At 37.7% G+C, this 19,071-nt stretch overlaps 1 pseudogene; it reads left to right on the top strand.

The window, feature by feature from the left end:
- The first annotated feature begins 8,536 nt into the window (after positions 1-8,536).
- On the top strand, positions 8,537-9,177 carry LOC128106585 (40S ribosomal protein S8-like; annotated as a pseudogene).
- The last annotated feature ends 9,894 nt before the right edge of the window (positions 9,178-19,071 follow it).

Here is a 19,071-nt window from a genome sequence, read left to right as displayed (position 1 = left end):
CTCACAACTGCCTGTTAACTCCAGCACTAGAGGATCTGATGCTTGTGGCCTCTGCAGATGCCTAAACTCATTTGCATATATCCATACACAGATATGTACACAAAACTAAATATAATAAAATTAAATCCAACATGATGAGATCATTGCCTCTCATAAAAACATATATCCACACAATTAAAATGCTTCTGCTATTAGATCACATGTAAACTATATTTAGAATTTTTTAAAGTCTGGGAGGCAAAATTAATACACAATTAGTTCCATAAATTAATTATGCAAGAAGAGAATAAAATTCGTTCCGAAATTAACCAATTTTCATAATTATTTAACTATTGATTTTCAATTTAATTAAAGTTAAACTAGATTGCAGCAAACTAAAGCTAATACCAATTACTACTTGCAACTCTACATTTTGGATAATAAGCATTTTGCCATAAGCAAGGAATAGAAAAATTATTTGAGGTCATATATTTTAATATTACTTTTACCCCTAATTAAATCTATTTAATTAATACTCCTAATTAAAACCACTCCTTAATAGCTTACTGGTTACTCCCTTCTCTCTAATTGTCCTTTTTCTACTTTGTGAATTTAGGATTAACTCAATTTAAAATGGGTTGTAACTCTATTTTTTTTATTTTTATTTTTTATATTTTAATTGTCAAATAACTATTGTTAAGCAAATATAACAGAGTAAGGTGTGTGTGTGTGTGTGTGCGCGCGCGCGCGCGCGCGCGCGTGTATTTACATATAACAGAGGACAAAATTGCAATCCAAATCCTATTAAGGCTTCTATTCAAAATATGAATAAAGTTATAATTCATTCCTAAAGTGAGTGTGTGTGTGTGTGTGTGTGTGTGTGTGTAGGCAGGCTCATGACTAATGTCCCCTCCTAGTGATAAGGGCTACTCTTAAGTAATCTCTAGGAATAAAGTCAGTAAAGAGTCATGATGATCGCTGAGATGTAGTAGTTTAGGTGAATACACCTCTCTACTCCCAGCAGCCTGAGGTTCTCTGATTACAAAAACGAAGAAATTTCCCTTTGAAATGCATTTTCTACCTATATTTAGATCTCATTATCTACTGAGGAGCAATATGAATTTCAGCTTTCCATTTATGGAGTAAGTCTAAATTTAATCTAATTCTTTGTTGGAGGAGGTTCCAGAGGGTGATAGAGTGGAATAATACAAAGGGGTAAGATAAAAATAAGCCCTGGTCTACACATTGATCCGGGTCAAATGCTCTGGTTGTTTTATACAGAGGGAGGAGAGTGCTGCTCACCAAGGTCTTCAGGACAGGATGTGCACAGTGACAGTCCTCAGAGCAGGATCTAAACATGACATATTTGTTAGAGAGTATTGATCAGAGCAGGAAATGTTCACAGTGAATAATACATGAAGTGGCAATGTAATTCTCTGAGATGGCAATTTCCTGGTGCAACTTGTCACTTTTCCCCCCATTCAAACTGGACCTGTGCCTCTCTTGCCAGTAGGAAGAGGAGTTCCTCAGAAACATAAATGGAAATTAAAATTAATAATAATAGTAATAATAATTCTGGACCTTTAGTATTCAGCAGCCAGCTTTTCATTAAAGGTAGAATAGAAATCTTAACCTGTGGCCAGCACTAAGAAGGAAGAGGCAAGAAGATCTCTATGAGTTCGAGGTCAGCCTGGTCTACAAAGTGAGTTACAGGATAGCCAGGGGTACACAGAGGAAAAAAAAGAAATCTTAGCTTGCTAATCAGATTCCGTTCTCTCTTCAATTGAAACTTACAATTATCTAAATTAGAGCAGGGTGTGATACTTTTTACATGTAAAATAAGAATTGCAAGTAATTGTGGAATAACTTGGAAAGATCCAGAACACTGTAAATTTGTGCTTTTACTCTTTGTATGTGTGTGTTTGGAGGGGCAAAAGTGGAAGCCATTTCATCCATAGTCAGACAAGATGAGCTAAGTTCCCTGAGATGGTGTCACAGGTCCATGTCATCTTGATGAGTGGTGGGACCTATAGACAGCTACTGAACTCATCCATATCCTGTAAAATGAAAGACAAGACAACTTTACAGCCTCACAAGTACAGTAAGAAGACCTGCATCTAGCCTTATTAACTTTACAGTGATCTTTATAACTGCTAATTAGATGCTAGAAACCCAGAAAAATGGGCTTCAGAATAACAGAAAGCAGGATGTACAACTACTGCTTGAGCACTTGTCCATTGGCTACTGCATACCATCATTTCAGATATGCCTGTATGAGCCCATATCCATCTATGGGAAATGGAGGGAAGAAGAAATTTTGAAATGGACTTAATGAAAATCACCCAAGTGATTAACCAACAAGGCTATTGCTGATGCATGGGAGGAAGTATAGGCTCTAAATAGAAATTATAGTTTTAAGAAAAATCAGGGAATTTTTCATTTTTCTACACTTGAGGAGACTGTGGCAGTAGAATTCCTCATTTTATTTCTTTAGTTATATGTGGGTTAGCCCTCTGATGTCTTTCTTTCACTCCTCAGTTGATGAGTGATTTCAGAATTCCAGACCTAAGGCATCTTTGAGGAAAGAGACTGTAATAGAAACAGAATGAGCTCTTCTTCAACGCAGGTGTCCACCACATGTGTTTCTGGGTTCTCACATTTCACTGTTCAGAAGAAGTTCATCTCAGATCTGAGTTAAGTCTTACCCTATGACTTAGGAATCAAAAGTTCATCACTCCAAGTTAATTATAAAATAAAAATGGTATTTCAGAAAGAAAATTAAAAAAAAATGTTCACCACTCATCTGCACTGAGTGCCCGGCTTGAGGGATTGAGACCTTCTTTCTTGGTTTCAGAAAAGGAGACAGTGTCAAGGTCTCTGAATTTTTTGCATACACAATTGGCAGAACACTTCTGTGTAAATCAGTTCACAAATGCTCCCTACATCTACCAATAACCTTTATACATTGCTCTCCATTGCTGTTTATCATAAATTCACCTACCACACTATTGTTCACATTTTTATCCTAAAGATACCCAGAATGTTTCTATTACAGACTTGTAATTATTTTTTCAGTCCATTACCTTTACCAAATCTATCTGGCATGATATAAGCGAGTATATGATAAGGCATAATAATACTGGAGATGTGGAAAGAAAACTTGACACCAAAGAGAATACTGAAAGACTAAATAAGCCACCAACTTTACAAAATAATGTTTTTCATATGTGTGTGTATACGTGAGTGTTCCCATACATATGATGTGTAGTGTGAGGCATGTCTGTCTGTGTGTAGCAGTACACGGGTATGGGTGCAGTTTCATTAGCAGCTGAGGTTGATGTGGAGAATTATCCCCAGGTTGCTTTTCCACCATTCTCAAAGAAACAGTGTCACATATTCAAACTCAAGGCCCACCCTAGCTGGCTTGCTCTGGGGATACCCTGTCTCTAGAGTTTGATGCTAAAATTATAAGTTGGGTTCTATGCCCATCTGGCATTATAGGAGTTCTGGGGATCCAAAATAGAGCTCATGTAGCCAGCACTTTAACTATTAAACCACTACCCAGCCAGAAACAAGTATTATTAAGAGAAAAAAAACTTAAATTTATCTTTAACAACTGAAATATCCATGAAAAACTGATCTAGTGACATCCATAATGTTTAATAAACATGACACCTAACAAAGAAGGTGAAGACAAGAATGTCCACATGTATGAGCCTAAAGAGTTTTATGATGAGAAACAGAAATGGATCAAGAACTCTAGAATCAAGGATCCCAACAGTGGCAAACCTCTCATTTCAGTTACAGAAAAATTGCTGTAAAAAGAGGGCTCAAAACAAGAGTAGAATTATTCTCTTTCACAAACTAGCTCTTTCAATCTGACTCACCCAATAGAGAGCAAAGACAAAGAAGAGGAAGCAGGACCCTCCTAAAGAACTAGAAACTCCACAGAGCGATGCTGCTCACATCTCCTGGGCCAGAAGCACAGACACACAGAGGCAGAGAGCTGCAAAGCAGGCCGAAGGTATTTCAGTTTGTGGCTAAGCAGCATATCAGATCTCTATTATCTCAAAAGAGGGGAGTGTGGATTTTGAGAAACAAGTAATATTTTCCCCTCCCCGTAATAAACACCAAACTTCTAGCCTCTGGATATTTTATGGAGTAGACAACATATCCCTACTTGTAAGGAACCTTTCCAATGTTAAAACTGAAGTCACCTCTCCAGGCACTCTCTTAGTCCCCCACAAACTAGGGCTTTTGGGCATCCTATTGACTATTTCTTAAAAAACAATACATAATACTTTATACTAATCTCATCCAAACTGCCTTATTATTTTATAATTATTTAGCACTAGCATTAAATGTATTTTATGTTACTTAGAATCAAATAGTACTTTAACTTAGAAATAAAATTTGCCAATGCAAGTTATCAAAAAATTGGAGGAACAAGAAATAACTAAAATATTCCCTAGAAGATCATGTTAAGTAGACTTAAGGGAATGTTGCTATGTTCATTAAATTTTAATGTTCTTAAAGCAAATTTTAATTTACTTTATCAATTATTTATGTTTAAAACACAAGAGATGATAAATCTGACTTTGAGGTGTTATACTCATGACACCACTTCAGTTAGAAGTTAGGAAAACAGAATCCTTTAATGAATAATACCTTAATTTGAGCTACCTAATGCGATCTATAGCCCGTAGAAAGTTCATTGGAAGAACAGACGTTGGAACAGGGGGCAGGGCACGAGAATGTTTACTCATTTATGTTTTTGAAAGTCAGATTTTCAGAAAATTATATAGCTAAGTGCAGTCACTAGGGTTACCTCAATAAATGCCTTTAAAATTGCAATTCCATGTGATACTATTTGATTTACTGAAAGTCCATGAAGGAAATGCATGTGAAGAAAAGTGACCGACACTCATAGCTACCACCAGTTCCTTCTGCCAGCCCATTAAATAGTCCTCCAGGGTCTGTCTTCTGTCCCCACGGTCACCAGTTTTAACTGTCTCCTCAGCTGTCTCATTGACTGCCATAGTTTGAACATTGCCCTTATGATGTATTGCTCATCTCCAAATCATCATCCCATATCTGGGACTTTTCATAGGAACCAAGAATATGAATCAAATCCACCTCTTCTGATTCAGGATACAAATCATTTCTGGTGCTCAGTGTATATATTAGCAGGTAGGGTGTCCATACTGTTGCTCCTCTGTTTTCACTTCTGGTTGACATAAATTCATTGCGTCCTTGACTCTTTTACTTCTGGAATTTTAAAGGGATGCTAGTTCTCACTCTAACCCTTTATAATTGTGAAACTTATTTTCTTTTCTTTTTTAATTTAATTTAATCTTATTTTACAATATAATTTAATTCTACATATCAGCCACGGATTCCCTTGTTCTCCCCCCTTCCGCCCCCCTCCCCTTCCCCCCAGCCCACCCCCCATTCCCATCTTCTCCAGGGCAAAGACTCCCCCGAGGATTGAGGTCAACCTGGTAGACTCAGTCCAGGCAGGTCCAGTCCCCTCCTCCCAGGCCGAGCCAAGCGTCCCTGCATAAGCCCCAGGTTTCAAACAGCCAACTCATGCAATGAGCACAGGACCCGGTCCTACTGCCTGGATGCCTCCCAAACAGATCAAGCCAATCAACTGTCTCACCCATTCGTAAGGCCTGATCCAGTGGGGACCCCTCAGCCATTTGTTCATAGTTCATGTGTTTCCATTTGTTTGGCTATTTGTCTCTGTGCTTTATCCAACCTTGGTCTCAACCCTCCTCTTTCTCGCCAATTGGACTCCTGGAGCTCCACCCGGGGCCTAGCCTTGGATCTCTGCGTCCAGTTCCCTCAGTCATTGGATGGGGTTTCTAGCATGACAATTAGGGTGTTTGGCCATCCTATCACCAGAGTAGGTCAGTTTGTCGTGTCTCTCGACCATTGCCAGCAAACTTATTTTCTTAATAACAACTTCTAGCTGAGTTCAGGTCCCCTTCATCGATTAATAGTGCCACTAAAATTTATAAAGTATATTAGGTAGTTAAACATACATATTTTTAGCCAAGCTGACATAAAACCTGAGCCGGTACTTCGGGTGGAGACTAGAACACTGTTTACCAAGAAATCAGCTGAACTGGAGAGAAATGCGCTTAGAGGTCCCAGAGTAGCTGATTTAACACAGCAAACATGAAAGTGATAATCAAGCCTGCACTCATTGTCATAGTTCAAGCAAGAGGCTAATCTGGAGAAAGCACAGAGTCTGCTGTTCTGTCTTATTCCATACGATGGTACCAGCTAGGGGTCAGGTACATTCAGTCAGAAAACACAGGGGCAGAACCAACAACATCTGCAGTTCTTTTAGCTCAGGGCTGAGATGGCAGTGAGACAGTACTGAGTGCCATGTCTGGTTGGTGAAGGGTCTTTCATATCATCATCTATCTGATAAGATTCCAGCTGAGGCACCATAGCCACAGTGAGGAAGGCATCTGCTAAAAACTTTCCAAAATGAGAGCACGGGCTAGCAACACAGAATGGAGTAAGAGTAAATGTGTCTAGATTCATTTTAAGATGAATTTGTTACCTGAAAGCTAATTATATATGTGTGTTTGTATGTATTATGTGTATGTATGTATGTATATATTATATATGTATGTGTATGTACATATATGTGTGTGTGTGTGTATATATATATATATATATATATATATATATATATATATGACTTCATGTCAACTAAGTTGGTCATTTCTACATACCTAGGGCCCTCAAACAGCATTGCTTTTTGCCAGTTTTTTTATTAGCTGATGAGATAAACATGACCAATAGTGATTTTCTTTTCCTTTAGATAGTCAGAAATTCAAGAACTACAATTTGGGCTGAGTCATACCAAAGATTATTTTCTTACATTTTTTTTCCAGTTTTTTTTTTTTTTTTTGGGGGGGGCAGGGTTTCTCTGTGTAGTTTTGGTGCTTGCCCTGGATCTCTCTCTGTAGACTAGGCTGGCTTCAAACTCATAGAGATCCGTCTTGCTCTGCCTCCCGAGCGCTGGGATTAAAGGCATGCACCACAGCCGCTTGATTTTCTTACACTCTTACCAGGACATAAAAACACGACCTTCCAATTTTCTGATTCAGTCTTTTAAGAAAGCATATTATTTTTCCCTTTCAATTAGTATTGTCCTATAATACACTGTGTATGTTTTAATAATATTGTAGCAAGTGTACAGACTTTTTACTCTATGGGATACTATCTATGCGCTACAACCTCAGCAGACATACCATTCTTTAGCATAACTGTAAATTACGTTGTGTGCATGTACCTGTTTGTGTGTATGCAGAGGCATATATACATCTATGCACTTTCATGCAGAAGCCAGAGGACAACCTCTGATGTCATATTTCAGAAGCCTCCCACCTTGCTTTTCTTTTAAGATTTGTTTCTGTTCCATATGTTTGAGCATGTATGTAAGTGAACTGCATGCTTTCCCAGTGCCTGCTGAGATCATAGAGGGGGGTGAAACCCCCGGACATGGAGTTAAACAATGGTTGTAAGCTACCAGGTAGCACTGGGAACAGAACAACGTGTGTCCTCTACAAGAAGAGTAAGTGCTCTTAAATCTCTTTAGCCCCATTAATCTTTCTATTTTTTTTTTCCTTCCAGGGTCTCTCACTGGCCTGGAATTCACTAATTAGGCTTAGCTTGCTGGTTGGTCAGGGAACCCCAGGGATCCTCCTATCTACCTTCCTGGTGCTGGGACTCAAGTGTGCCAATGGGCCCCGTGTTTGCATGGGTACTGGGGACTGAACATAGGCCCTGGTGAATCAGGTACTTTACCAACTGATATGTCTCCTTAACGTTACTTGGGTCTTGGGTTTTAAATTCTTATAATACCGAAAGCCTTCCTCTCATTATTCAAAATGTTCTGCGCATATTAGGTTAAGGTTCTAACATTATAAATTTACTAGGATACAACATATGGTATATTGTACACCTCTGAGCTGTAAACACCACCTTAAAATTAAAACAACTTTGCCAGGTGACAGTGACACACGCCTTTAATCCCAGCACTTGGGAGGCAGAGCCAGGCAGATCTCTGTGAGTTCGAAGCTAGCCTGGTTTACAGAGAGAGAGATCCAGGACAGACACCAAAACTACACAGAGAAACCCTGTCTCGAAAAAAAAAAGTTAAAATATTTTCAAGTTCTTCGTCTGCCATCTGAAATTCCTTGTTTCTTCACAGGATATTACATACATATGTGTATTCAAATGCTCATTCCTTATGATAAGATGTTGTTAAAATAAAACCATCTGAACTAAAAAATGTTTTAAACTAAACATGCATTTAATACTCCTAAATGAACCTGCCAACTTAGTAACACATTATACTGTAGATTATCAGCTACTTACACTTGAAAGCGGATGGCATCTGGTAATGGAAACTGACCATCAGGATGAGAGTGTCATCTTTACTTATGATTAGCCTGAGAGAAGGTCAACGTTAAAAATCTTCTGTATGGTTTCTGCTGGGTTCTTATAACTTCTGCAAAACCAGGTAGTTGCTATGTCCAGCCAGCATCAAGTGGTTGGCATCTCTCAAGACTACGGGCACAAGCTCCTCAAGACCTGGGCTAAGAGAAAGCTCTACCACAAAAAGCAGAAGTAGGAGCTTGGACAGCCTGATGTCAACACTAAGATTGGCCTTCGTCGTATAGACACAGTCCAAGTTTGAAGAGGCAGTAAGAAGTACTGAGCCTTAAGATTGGATGTCGGGAACTCTTCCTGGGGCTCTGAGTACCGTACTTGCAAAACAGGGATCATTGATGCTGTCTACAACGCATCCCATAACAAGTTGGTCTGCACCAAGACCCTGGTGTAGAACTGCATCGTGCTTATTGAGAGCACAACGCACTGACAGTGGTTCCAGTCCCACTATGCACTGGCCCTAACTGCCCAGTTGGCTCCTGAGGAGGAAGAGATTTAAAACAAACAAACAAAACAATTACAGAAAATTCAATAGAAATATTATGACAGGAGAAAGTACACCAAAATTGGTGGTCTTCGGGAAGAGTGGCTCCAGCAAGACAGGCTTCTTGCCTGTATGGCCCCAAGACCAGGCAGTGTGGCAGAGCAGAGGGTGAGGTTCAAGAAGACAAGAAGCTGGAGTTCTATCTGAGGAAGATCAAAACCTGCAAAGGCAAATAAACCACCATTCGTAGCTCATGTAATAAAGGTGATTATTCTTCTATGTTAAAGAAAAACATGTAGTCCATGAAATTTAAAGCAAATTTTAGTTAAAGACTATGTGCGTGGGTGTTACTTCATTTCTTTTCCTAATATGATCAGGTTAATTTGTTTTTAAGGATTCTTACTAATGTCTTCTAAGATACCAGTTTCCATACTACAAGTTTATGGTTGAATTTATGTATATATCCAGATCTTTATTTACCATTATTTTCTCATAAACGCACTTTTTTTTTAAGTTTAGCAAAAGGGAGGCTTTGCTTTTCTCTTATACTCAATACTGAAGACACCAGAAAATCCTATAAGCTCCCAACAGAATTGAAGCCAGAGGGCTTTTGGGCACAGCTCAGTGTTAGAGTGCTTGCCTTGAAGGCATGTGGCCCTGAGTTTGATCCCCAGCACTGCAAATAAATAAAAAGGAATCAGCGTCTCATCCTACCATAACCACCTGCCATCCCCGTCACCACCTTGAGCAAAGCCATCTGCACCATTTTCTTAGAACATTGCAACAGCCCAGTAACTCATCCACCTTTGCCCTGAACCCCCTCAACTCTTAATCCCCAGCCCAGAAGGCAGAATGAAGTTTTTAAAGAAGAGTTAGAACATGTCACTCCTCTGTTCAAAGTCTTCCAAGAGCTTCTCACATCACTCGAAAACACAGAAAAGCACAGAGGTATCCTGCCCCGATCATGATTTCAATAGTCTTTGCTCTCACAACTCTATTAACCCTTGCTTACTCTTCTCAAGTTTAGTGGCTTCTGAGATGTTGTTTGGAACAGGCATGCTCCAGCTCCTACTCATTCAGGACATATATGCTCACTGTTTTCTGCCTAGCATTCTCTTCATACACTTTTCTGTACAAACGTATAAACCCCTCTCATCGTGTGAGAGTCTGTCCTCAAATATCCTGTGGCAGGATCAGATGATTTCATTTCAAAGTTTTAATCCTTTGTCTTATTAGAATTACTATTGCTGTTATGATGAAGCACCATGACCAAAGCAACTTTGGGATGAAAAGCTTTATTTGGCTTATGCTTCCACATCACTGCTCATCATTGATGAAAGTTTGGATGGAAACTCAAGCAGGCCAGGAACCTGAAGGCAGGAGCTGATGCAGAGGTCATGGAGGAGTGCTGCTTTTTGCGTGGGTTCTCATGGCTTGTTTACTCATGGCCTGCTTTCTTGTAGAATCCAGGGCTAGCAGGTCAGAGATGGCACAGTCACAAAAGCCAGGGCCTCTTCCATCAATCTCTAATTGAGAAAACACTCTACAGTCTTTCCTATCGCCAGATTTAATGGAAGCTTTTTCTCAGTTGCGGTTCCCTCCTCTCTAATGAGCCCAGCTTGGGTCAAGTTGACACAAAACTGGCCAGCATATCCTTCATCTCTACAACCTTACTACATTTCAACATATTATTTTCTCTCTCCATAGTACTTACAATCATAAACACATGAACACATACATATATTTACATGCACACACACAAACATAGGTATACTATATAAAGTAATAGTGTACGATATGTATCAAATTTTAATTTATGTCTTTTGATAATTTTTATATCCAATTAAAGTATTAATTCTATGAAATTGAGAACTCTTGCATGTTTTATTCATTGATATATCCTATTTTTAACATATTTAAGTATGTGTTTATTTATTTTTCTCTGTGTATATGTGGTATAAGTTTCTGTAGGTGGGATTGTGTGTGTCTTTTATCATTCTCTCCCCATTCCTTTCAGGGAGGGTCTCTTCCAGACTAGGGTTTCAGTTTCGTAGGTATACTGGAAGTCCACAAACCCCAGAGATCTTTCCATCTCTACCCTCTTAAAGCTGGGGTTACAGAAGTGCACTGGATACCCAACTTACCAAGTAAGTGTTAGGATTCAGACTCCAGTCTTCATGACTAGAAGTGTTCCTTACCTCTAGGCCCTCAGTGTCATATTCTAATACTGATAATAAACTCTGAAAGGAAGTAGACATTCAAATATTTGTTGAATAAATGAATAATTAAATCAATCAGAAGATACATAATAGGGTTAGCAAAATTCCTATGACACTTAGGAAAATAAGTAGAATTTAGTGCTGCTTCTTCTCCTCATTAGTAGAAACTATAGAATAGAAATTAGAGAGACAGAGAGAAAAGAGAGAGAGAGGAGAGAGAGGAAAGGGGGTCAGTACTTCATAAAATATAGACTAACCTTTAATGAATGACAAATATTATAGACAAAGACTGGGATATAAGGCAGTAGTAGAAATAGTAAAATACTTGCCTAACATGTGCAGGTCCCTACATCATAACCAACCAACTAACCACCAAAAAAGTTCATACAAACAGCAGTGAATGATACCTTTAGTCTAAGGAAAAATTATGGATGTTTTGGAAAAAAATAATATTCAAAAGTTTTCTACTATTTGGTATATAAGACCAAAATCAGTGCTTTTACTGAGATCCTATGCTAACTAAGCACATAGACATGTCTCTGGAAACAGTTTACAAGGTAGATTAAAGTTTGTTCTAGAGTTTAAGTTTTCAATATGAAAGCTTTATACTTATTTTCAAATATAACAAGTTAGAACAAATCTGCTATTTTCTTTAGAACACTTAGTACTCAAATGGAAGGTAGCATTGATAATTGACCTCTAACATTCACATGAAAAAATTAATGAATGATGTTATGGATGTTTTTCAGTTTATTCAATTAATGTCTGTGTTTTTGAAGGCACCATTATGTTTCTGGCCACTTTTCCAATATAGTACTCTGGCCACAATTGAATGATTAATTTAATTCCATATAAAGATTATGATTATTGTATTTTAATTTAATTTCTCTTTATATGCATATGTGATTAAGCTGCTACAAGACTCCAAAGTTTAGTTTTACAGGATTATGGCACAAACACAGGACAAATTATGAATTATTTGTGCTTATTAGAACAATAAATTCTAAAAAAAGTATTTTAATTTAATTGCATCTAGAAATGTTGTTCTTGAAATGCATTTTATGAGGCACAGATGGATGCATTTGTTAATAAAATCTCATTCTTAAGGCAAAGAACTGAGGAAAACAATGAAGAGTTAGAGAAGAGCTCAGCATTCTACCTCACACCCATAAACCCTGTATGTGAGAGGCTAAAACCCCAAGAACACTTCAAATCCTAGGCTAGCCTGGGCAATATACTTAAAGTTCCATGCCAGTCTTGAATGAAACTTGTAATCCTTTCTCAAAAGATATCCCCAGTTAAAAATAAAAAAGGAGGGAAGGAACGAAGGAAGGAAGGAAGGAAGGAAGGAAAGAAGGAAGGAAGGAAAGCAAAATGGGAAAGACCCACAAGAACCTGAGAAGGGAAAAAACAGTAGTGATGTTGCAAACAGGATTCCATTGTGCAGTAATGAAGCCACACACTGAAGATTGGGGTCTTGCATTCCGAATGTCAAGTGAAAGCATTCTGTTGATGTCTACTGACATCAAGGACAAGTAAGAAACAATGGATACAGGTTAGAAATTTTAAATTCACCAACATAAGACAAATTTTCACATTGAAATCTATCTCTTGGTCAACCAGTAAAATTTCTGAGGCATACATCTGACTACACTTCCCCAAGGCACAGAGAGAATCCAGATGGCAGACTCTTGCTTCAGACTAACTGAGTTCAGATAGAAGCAAGATAAAGTCCTGACACAAGAATGGAGAGTGCTACCAGCTTTGATGGCTTCTCTATTATTTCTTAGGAAAGGAGGTCTGGTGTGTTCATACTATTATTAGTATACTTTGTGGTTCATCCATAAATCTAAATCATCCGGTATTAAAAGTAGATGTAACCTTCTGGAATTAAAGATCTATTGTGAGACCTTAGAAAACAGTATATATTTTACTGTGCCTCCAAGTGTAAATGAACATATGTACACAATTTTAGGTTTTCAGAGATTTCAGGAAGCACAAGTACAGACTACAACCATGTAGACTAAATCCCTCATGTTACAAAAATTCAAGCATTTCATTTGCTGTGGGATAATGTTTTTGTACACTGGTTTAATAAAACACTGATTGGCCAGTAGCAGGAAGTATAGGCGGAACAAGTAGACAAGGAGAATTCTGGGAAGAGGAAGGCAGAGTCAGGAGACCCCACCCTGCCATCCAGGGAGTAGCATGTAATGGCACACAGGTAAAGCCATGGAACCGACATATAGATTAACAGAAATGGGCTGAGATTAACTGTAAGAGCTAGTCAGTGGTAGGCCCAAGCTAATGACTGAGCAGTTTTAATTAATATAAGCCTGTGTGTGTTTACTTGGGTCTGAGCGGCTGTGGACCGGCGGGACACAGGAAAACTTTCAGTTACACCATTTAGAGATTCTGAATGCACATATTTTAAGCTTATATCAAACCAAATAGAAGACAGGATAGAAAAGATGAAAACCTCACAGCTTATTAACTGAAATTCTGGCCAAACGTTACCAGTGGTTTATTGATGCAGAAAAAGAATAAAATGTCCAAGCTCAGCGATGGTTTAAACAGAAAGCCATGAGAACACGTAAAATCTGCTTCTGTTTATGCTTCTATCACCTTCCTGAACGGAGTAAGGGATAGACATCACAGAAAAGGTGATGAGTCTCAGAGCATGATGAAGAATTCAGCCAGGTAAAGAAAAGGGGATTGCAAACAGTGGAGAAAGCAAGTGGCACAGGGATCCAAGGGAAGCTGAGGATTGCCATAGAGGGAGCCTGATGTACTGAAGCAGAGAGTGGGCCATGAAGGGAATGGCCAGTGGAGAATGGTTGTGTTCTAGAGCTCATGTCACACCTTCGGAGGTTTTAAACTGTGGCTCAGATTCTCTGTGTAGAAAACCATCCTGGCAGAGATATGAAAACATTAGAATGAGAAGAAGGGCAAGTGTTCATGGTGGGAGAAGTGAAAGAGAGTCTGTGGTTTAAAGTAGGGACCTGCAGTTGCCAAAATGTAACAATACAAAAGATGGAAATCCTTGCAGGACTAAGAAGCATTTACCAAAATGCAATAGCACTTGGTGTTTACCAACAGAATCAAGTAACTTGCCCTAGGTACATAATTAGTAGCAGAGAAATGTCTAGTGTTAGGCTTCTTCACTCTCCTCCCATTTTTCCTTTCTAGTGTTCTACACCAGTTCCACTTATTGTTTGGTTAATTTATATAGAGATTTCACATTAGGGATTGAAAATTATCTAGTAATGTTGATGACTTTCTCTCAAAAATATTCCAACTTTCTTTTAAACAAGGAAATCCAGCCCAAACATATTATTGGTTTTAACAAAAGTTTCATTGTAATTAAACCCAATCACTGTTCTTCCACCCCTTACAAATAATTGTAGTTTGGTAGTGTCGAGATTAAATTTTGACCTGCTGATAACCAGGTGTGAAAGCAGAAGCCTGCTAAAAACAATAAGTGTGCCATTGTGTCTGCTTGTACATTTATTAGGATTTTGCCAATTCAAATATTTTAAGAAATAAATATCCCCATCACTATAATCTCCTCAGCTATGCCTTTGACCAAAGATGAACAATTGCTCTCCAATTTCATCATAAGACAATATCTATGACATGTTATATTTTCTACAGAGATCACTGTGAGTTATTGGCATGTGAAACATTCATTGTGCCCTTATATCCTAAGGACTAGAAAAATAACATGCTTTTTGTTTGTTTGTTAGTTTGAAAAGTCAAAAAAAATCTAGAAGACTAAAACATCACATGCTTACTAATTTCTTCTGTCATTTTTTTAAAGAACAATAATTGTATATCTTGCTCTGTTTACTAAAACAGATTGTTTTCACTCTGTATTATAAACTGATATGGTTGTTGATGGTAAGTAAAAAGGAAGCCAACCAGTGAATGAAATATTTGGGTGGAAAGAAGGATAGAAAGATTGTCCAATTTAAGTAGAGCAAGTTATTTTCAGAATTCAAGCTTCAAAGAAATTAGAACTCAACATAAAATCAGATTACACTGATATGAAATACAACACCTTCCAGATATTACATTTTGTGTATTTTTCTCTTATTTCCTAAAATAACTGTTATCTATTATTTATTAAACAAGTAGTTTGAGGGAGTTGCCATTCTTTTGGATACTGTGCTTGCAATGGAGACAGCTCTTAATAACCCTTGTGTCAGACTCAAGAAATTCATGCTTCTGGGGAAAATAGAGTCAAGAAACAGAGATTTTAATAGTGTGTGATAAATAACAAAGGAGGTATATTGCAGTATCACTTTCTAATGATCTGAGTGATGATATGGAAAAAAAGCAGACAAGAGTATAGGCAACAAAAGGCAATGATTTCCAATCTGTCAGAACTCTGGGTTGGATTTAATTATATTTCTTGGTTGTTTTTCAAAACTCAGTATTTGTCTCTTCAAAATCTTTATCTTCTGCAAAGAGAGTAAATTATTCTTAATCATTAAACAAAGGTATCAGTGTTTTGGGGTGAGTAACTATACTGCTTTTGGTCACACAGTGTAAAAAAAATGTTTTCTCACCAGTTGGACCACAGCTTTTGTAGTTTCTTTCTGATGTTTATGCATTGAGACATATTGAAGAGCCAAGCCTTCTCCAATACATCCTTTGTGAATTGATCAAAACATGTGAGCTGGTAATGCAGACACACAAATTTATTAAATTGTAAGGTGTACAGGAGAATGCCATACTTAGCTACTTCATGTGCTGTGTTTTTAAGCTATGTATCACCTATGAAAACACAGAGAACATACATGGGATGATGCAGGGAAAGTGGACCTAAAGGGTCTTAGGTCCAATAGAGAGGATGCATCAGGACACCAAGGTAAGACCTCTGCCAGGATCAAGATGAGTTCATCTGATTCTCCTGCTTATAATCCAGAAAAGTGATTTAAAAATAATAATCATTAAGGAAATAGATTAGGGTTTAGAAACAATCTTGTGTTCTGCTTCTAACTAGGTAATTGATATGGGTTATGTGTATCAAGAAGGTCAGTTTAGCCTGATTTTTTTTTAATAAGGAAATATCTGGAATAAATTTCCATGCCTGCTTCCAACTTTGAGCTTTGAATAACATGAAAATCATTATTAGGAACCAGCAGGACAAAGGGCTGTTGAAAATAGAGAAATGAAGCTGAGATGAGCTGCAGAGATGAACTTCCTTCCATAACAAGTCTGGTCCAAGGCCATATCCCCCTTCAAAATTTTAATGACCATACAAAATTGATTTTACTTTGTTTTTAACAATAAATGGTCTTTTAAAATACCTAAAAGAGCCGAGCAGCAGTGGCGCATGCCGTTAATTCCAGCACTCCAGCATTAGAGAGGGAGGCAGAGCCAGGCGGATCTCTGTGAGTTCAAGGCCAGCCTGGTCTACAGAGCAAGACCCAGGGCAGGTACCAAAACTACACAGAGAAACCCTGTCTCAAAAAAAAAAAAAAAACAAAAAGCCTAAAATAAATATGTAGTTAAGCAAAATTAGTATGAACAGCTCTTTTTTTTTTTATATATAATTACAGGAATGTCTGCTTTCCTACTTGGAGTCAATTGAATTATAAACCCACACCACCAACTAGAGCTTTGTTACTGTTGTTTCAGCTTAAGCTTTATCCTCAAAGCCGATACTGTTACATCTCTCAAAGCTCAGAGACCAGGAATCTTGCCTATTTCTTGTAAAGAGAGGAATATTCTAAAAGTTTTAAGATTATCACCAGCTACCAGAAATGGTTTGTATCCATTTTTTTTCAAACTTCCTTTACATTCAATTTAATGCATTTAAGAGTAAATTATTCAGGAAGTTGATAAAGATTCATTACTTCACTGTAGGGAAGTCTAAAAGAGCAGTCAGCAGCAGCTGTGTAGGCTCGCTGCCGATTTACTCCACATATAGGGCATAATGGAGTCACAGCAATTTGGGTAATGTAACATTATCTGTGTTGATTGTAGATATTACAGCAGGATATTATGCTTTTGAAGAGTGCAGTAAATGAAACAACTACATGATGGGTAAGGAGGTAGTCTCACTCTAGGAGTAAAGTTTTCTTTAGAAAAAAAAAACTAAAATTTTAAGCATACGTAAGAGGAGTTTAGAAACAACTTTCTCAAGAAAGAGGCCCATGCAGGGGCTGGACAGGACACAGTGACACATCTCCAAATGAAATACACCACTTTCACCTCCACAATTGGTAAATATGGAACTGACCAGATGTTGTGCATACCAAATTGACAGCCTGTGTTGATTTTGACTCAGAATTAGCTATGTTGTTGGGCTAGGTGGTGAATGCGGGGGAAATGTTTCCACAAAGGAGTGAGAAATTTCTCTTATTGCCAAAGGATGGGTAATAACTCTTATGACAAATGAACCACTAGCTTAATATTGAGATTTCATCTGTACTCCAATATCCCATGCATCTAAATTTGAAATGAATGAAATATAAGGTGAATTTTGTAGTCCTTATTGACTTTAGATTTATGACTTAAGATATGGTCCTAATTACTATAATGCAAACCTAAATTTAGACCAACAGTTATAATCAAGAATAAAGCATAGGCATATTTTTTCCTGAATATTTTAGAAATGCAATTCTACAGGTTCTAAAGTTTTCCATCAGTAACTACTGATGCCTATTGGGAGTTTGTTAAGAGCCAAACCTCACAACTTCATAAGGGGGTATTATCGTTATAATATCTGTGCATTTATGGAAAGTAAAATAGCTTTAGTTTATGTCCTGCTACTAAGTAGGTTAGCTAATGATTGAACCAAGCAGATTAGTTTTTCCAGACCACAAACAGCATAGTATGCCTTCCAATCACACCTTTGATTTCATTTATTAAGCAGGCACTGAATAAACACTTATAATTTGAAGATACCTTCAGTGATGTTGCAGATAGTTGGGATAAATACCATACAGTTACTACTCTCAGCATGTTCATAATGACAACCAGGAAGTACAATACCATACAATTCTGTACTGCTGTAACAAATGCTGTTTGGTTTGCTCCATATCACCTCAGTCCAATTTTGATTTGGTCTTCATCTTCTGTGGATATAATGTTCATTTGTGATCAATGCCTGTGATATGAAACATTACTATTACTGCTCTAAGATGCCAAATAGCAAGTTGCTTTAATTCTTCTAAAGCCTCAATTAATTCATTGAGAATTTTAGTATGGGAGGAAGAAACTTTTTCATTTTTTTTTAAAAAAACCTCTTTTGGAACAGATGAACAAGGGTGCTATTAAATTTAGCTTGTTGTGGGTATTTTACCCTACTTACAAATATTTGTTATATGGAAGAGACCTGGAAGGAGTAGGATTCTCATCAGAATAAACACAGACCTGGCCTATCACAATCCTGTGCTGCTGACAGAAGACATGATACTTCTAAATCACAGGCCAAGGACCATAATAACCAAACATAAGCAATAGCAGGAGTATCTGACTGTTTTTGATGGTTCTCCCAGTGTTAAAATCCACTGAATGGACAGAGAGCCCGGGGGGAGGCTGTGCAAACAGAATGGCATAATATAGCAGAGGAACGCTGGGTGAAAATAGAGACTACTTTCATAGCAAGCAGTAAGCATGCCTATTCTCTATGCAAAGATAAAAATAAAATAATGATATTTTTTAAGACTGTATGTTTCATTCCTATTGAGCATTACCTCGACTTTCAAAATGTCCAGCTGCATTAAACAATACAGTTAAGTGGGGAGAGGGAAAAAAATAAACAGTCAGAATCTGAGAACTTGGGTTCAAGGACAGATGGGAGCACAAGAGGTCTACAGCAGACTACTTCTCAATGATACCAAGGGTACAATGTAAAAGACAGGGAATTGTGTGTACAAGTCTCAGGTCCTGCTGCCA

This window comes from Peromyscus californicus, unplaced genomic scaffold (assembly GCF_007827085.1).
Source record: "Peromyscus californicus insignis strain IS unplaced genomic scaffold, ASM782708v3 Scaffold_9__1_contigs__length_137607984, whole genome shotgun sequence".
Classification (NCBI taxonomy): Eukaryota; Metazoa; Chordata; class Mammalia; order Rodentia; family Cricetidae; genus Peromyscus; species Peromyscus californicus.
Note: the sequence above shows the minus strand (reverse complement) of the source record. Positions and strands in the feature narration are given on the sequence as shown.